We start from the raw sequence: 4,945 nt of genomic DNA, 5'->3' as shown, positions 1-4,945 counted from the left end.
GACCACGCCCGATGCTGGCCAAGCATCCAGCCTCTTCCCCACCTCAGGGTCCACCCCAAGCACCCAGGAAACTGCAGTAAAAGACCCCAGGACCCCAGATGCTCCAAGAACCAAGAAAGCTTGCCTGCCTCTGGCTCATCTTCGCATCTCACCTCAGACATGACGCCCTCGGGCCCTCAAAGTCCACACGGGCATGTGTCCCCCAGCCCCGTGTCACCATGTGCCAGGATCCCTGTTGTTTAATCCCTGTGCATGTTCCTGTCTCCATGTCGCTGGTGCCAGCTCCACTCAACAAACCAAGGAAGGAGGGGCCGTGAGCAAAAGCAAAGCCGAGGGGTGGGGGACTGGGTCGACCTCGGAGAGAAAAGATGCTCAGAGCTTCCCTCCGGACAGGCAGGCAGAATCCCCCAGTCGTCCCTGCCTAGGGAAAGCCCTGTTTCTGTTACAAGGCAGAACTGTCACCCAGCTGGTGGGCCAACCCTGTACACGCACGGACTCGGAGCCCGAGGCAACAGCCAGGTGGAGCTCACAGGCTGTTCCGCCACATCCCGCGCAAGGGTTGGGAAAAGGCCGGCAGGAGTGCTTTCCCAGGGAAGTTTCTCCTTGCTGGGCCGTGTCGCTTGGCGGGACCAGCCGTTCAGCTCCGAAGGTCCTCCTGACACACTGTCCTTTCCCTCTTGAGTCCCCGGGACCAAGTGTGTCCAGGTGAGTTCACTAATAACGACAGGAAGCATGACCAGAACCACAGACACAATTAGAAGGATCTTCAGAAGAGGGGGGAGAAGCCAGAGCCAGGCACAAGCACGTCCGGCCAAGGGTTTTGAGCAGTCTAGGGCGCCTACCATTTTTATTTCAACAGAGTTGTTTTTTTAAAAAAATGTTTTCCAAGATAGAAGGTGGCGTCTAAGCTGGAGAAAAATGAGAAACCAAAGTGGGCATTGTCTCGTTTACTACCAACCACAACAGCAAAGAGGCCTCTCCCTGGTGGTACACTTACCTCCCTGGTGGCCGTTACACCACGGTTGGACCTGGGAGCCAGATCCCACCACCTGGTGAGAGTCGGCTGCCACAGTGGCAAGACACAGAGCCCATCGTGCCACCTTCCCTCCAATAAATCTTATAGGAGAGGCCACTTCACGTTTATGTCCCCCCTGGTGGAGAAAACGTGACAACAAAAATTCTTCTGAAGACCCAAGAGAGACGGCCACGGAAGCCACGTGGAAGCGCTGCTCACCTGGGCCCTGGGATGCAGGCCCGTGCTGGTGGCGGTGGGCCCCAGGGAGCCCCAGAACTCCCCATTCCACGCTTAACAACAAAATATTGATTTTAAAGATGAAACGTCTGTGGACACTTACGGGTATCATACTGCATGTGTGTGTCTCTCTCTCTCTCTCTCTCTCTCTCTCTCACACACACACACACACACACACACACAAACGCGCGCGCGCGCCAGGGGCTCAGTGGCTAATGCATCTTTTGATTCCATCTGGCATGTTCCCCAACCCCCACCACTCCGATGCTTGTTCGAGCAAGTGGCCTCGAACAGTGGATCTAAATTTGGCACATTTCAAGGTCAAAGGATGCAGCCAACAGAATGTGACCTGGTACAATCCGCCTTTGTCCACCCACCCAGCCACGTACATGTGCCCACCGTCTGCGTTTTCCTGGACGCAGCTTCGTACATCTGTATCCCAGAGGATCACCGCTCCTGCATCAAATGCTCACAGGAAAGACAAGACATCTGGTTGTGGTGGTTCCTCCCCCCCAGTCCCCACCCCCTCGTCCCCTCAACACACACGCAACAGCTGTAAGAGCAAGGAGATCGTGTTTTTAAAATTCCATCGGTTCATGTAGGCACAGAATCTGAAGCAGCTCCAAAATGGACATCAAGTAAAAAATACCAGTTTTCAAAAGTCTGTAAGTATGTATTTACACAAATTACATAATCCTGTATGTATTTACATACAATTACAGATTATCAAGTAAATTACACAATGTTTACGTGTTAATGAGATGAAATAGAATGAAGACCATTAACTGAAGCCGTCTGCTTATCTACAGAACAGGACCTGGCAGGGACAGGTGCCCCAACACGACCTGGCATGTCCTTCGACACCACCTGGGGACATTTGCATGACAGATGGGAGGGTGGGTCAGTCCGTGCCCGGTGAGTCTGTGACCAAGGTGCAGTGTTGGCACCAACGAGATAGCGGTTTGGCTGCTGGGCTTCTGTTTGTGAAAACTGGACCCAGCATTCCACAGGGGCTCGGGCCGCCATCCACAGGCTTTGGTCCCCGAAATAAGAATGGGGCGCAGGGCCACCAGCTGGGGTGACTCTCTCTGCAGCCCATCTGGATGGCACCCACACCAAAACCCTGAGCCAGCTACTCTCCCAGAGCACTTCTGTACAGAAATTGCATACGTCAGTATTTATTTATTTACAGACCATTACAGTTTATTGTATCACTTGCCAAAAGCATAAAACATTTTCTTTTTCTTTAAAGAAAAAAAAGTTACCGAAACAAAATCACTTCAAAAGTAGACGTTAAAGTAGCATTTTCTAGGAATGCAGGGAGAGCTTCGTCCTTTGCACGAATTGCTTTCTTTCGCTGAGGCTGATCACCTGGCGTCTCATGCTACTTTAAGATTACTTTTGGCTATCTCCTAAAATCCATTTCTTCAGTGCTAAATATCATACCTGTGACATCGTGCAAACTTGATCCTTCCCTGTGGCCAGACGGTTAATGTTGTTCAGCCCCAAATCTGAAGTGCCTTTTGGAAAAACTAAAGCCTCAGCATGTGCACATTTTAGGAGCAGCAAAGGGTTAAATAATAAATAAGAATACTACATCTTGGAATTAAATGCAGTTTCTATTTAGAAAGCTTTAAAAAAAAACCCCAAAAAACAAACAAGAAAATAAATGAAGAGGACCTTCTGACCTTGATCATAAATCAGCTATTTTTACATTGCTTCTGTCCCCTCACCCACAATACTTCTTAATTCCCAGCGTTCGACTTCGTGTTTCTTGAACGCACAACGGCGGCCCTGCGCCCACCCCGCCCCCACCGCAGCAAGCCCCGCCCCGTGCCCGCAGCAATAAGTCATGCGCTCCCGCTTCAAAACAGCTTTAACTCACCAGTGACATACTTTTATTTTTCATAGAGAATGTGCATCAGAGCAAAACAAAGTTGGAATAGTAAATTTTAAAACTAGTTACATAAATCCCAACACATTTTTTTTTTTAACTTGTCACTTTCAATGTCCCACGTGACTGGCTAGAAAGCGCTCCATGTGCTATGAGAATTTGTTATAAATTTCTTTTTCTTAAATATTGCTTTAAGAATTTGGCTCGTTTCTCCTTAGCATAGAGTAAGAAATTGTCTCTCTTGCCCAAGGGCAAGTTTCAAAATTATTGCTCCTAAAGAAATATGTATTCTTAGGCTTTTCAGCATAAAATGGTATCAAAAGCCTTGTAAAACATATTCTATATAGTAACCTCCCCTCTAAAAAAACTGAGTGCTTGTGAAGATCAATTTAAAAAACAAAACATAGTCAACAAGGATATGCCTTCCCCCTCACTGTCACTATCGATGGAGAGTTATTAGTTTCATTTTGCAAGGTGTACCTGAAGGGTGCTGTTACCACGGATTAGGACAGGTCGCGCTGAAAGCAACTGTGTATCAAAGATGTTAGCATGGCCCCACGGTACTTGTGTGAGTTCACATTTGAGAGCCAACTGCACAAATAAAAAGTTTACATGAATTACCGTATTACTCTGATTCTGATTCTTGTCCCCTAAAAAAAAAAATCTGTACCAAGTAAGCTTTTTCCACCCACCCCGCCTTTTGAGAAATCTAGTGCGGTAGGTACAATGTTTGATAAGAGTCCCGATGTTCTGGAAATCGACTAAAGAAAAAGCGTAGTGACTGCTGAGCTTTGGTATATTCTGTGAGGGATTTAACCCAGGAGGCTCTATCCCACCCTCAGACTTTCCAGTGTGAAGTCACAGAGATGGAGGAAGTCACTTAGGAGAGAGGAAATAGTACAGACACAGAATAAAAGTTTGAGACCCAGTTTATCTTTAATCCTCTGGGATAAGCTAGGGAACAAGCAGTCTGGAGAGTGGATACTCAGTGTCATGAACGATATGCTTACGTTTACAATAACACGGGCACAAAAGCGATTGTCGCCTTGAGGACGTCAGGGCCGTTCGAATGTCTCAAGTCCATGCACGCCACGTGCGCGGCACGGACCTACCACAGGTTCGAAGTGGACGTTGCCATTTAATGCTTGCAGAGCCTAAAGCTTCCAAAATGCCTATCTGGCCTGTACATATTTCATTAAAAATAAACTCTATATAATAAATAAATATATAAAATAAATAAAATGTTGCCTTTGGAATTTCTATAAATAAATTTAACTTTTTTTCTTTTTTTTCTTTTTGTTTGTTTTTTTGTTTGTTTTTTTGTTTTTTACTAAGAGGTCTTTGCTTTAAATCCACTGGGATGACCCCCGTGAGAATGAGCCGAGAAAGTCGTTCCGGTAAGACTGCGTCCTCCATGCCTGTGAAGATGCAGCGGCCGGGCCGCGGGCCGCCGGCCACATCCCGGGGGTGACAGGCAGCCGCGCTGATGGGGATGAAAGACAACAGACGGGACGGGACGGGAAGGCGCGCCTGTCCCCACATGCACCCGCCTGGCCCTCGGCTCCCTCCTCGCCGCGCCCCCCGGCCGCGCCCCGTCTCACCCCCCCCTCGCCCCGGGCCCGCCCCCCCCTCCGCTCACAACCGACCGCCCGAGCAGTGGGCACAGCACGGGGTGCGCAGCCACGTCACCACGTCCCCTCCACGCCTCCGTCAGACTATGCATGCGACAAAGTTTGGCAACAGTGGAGCTGATGGGATGACACAGCAAATCAATAAGAACCCACCGCGTGGAACCGTTA

The sequence above is a fragment of the Sus scrofa genome, chromosome 11 (genome assembly GCF_000003025.6).
Source record: "Sus scrofa isolate TJ Tabasco breed Duroc chromosome 11, Sscrofa11.1, whole genome shotgun sequence".
NCBI lineage: Eukaryota > Metazoa > Chordata > Mammalia > Artiodactyla > Suidae > Sus > Sus scrofa.
The sequence above is the reverse complement of the archived record's forward strand: the minus strand, read 5'-3'. Positions refer to the sequence as shown.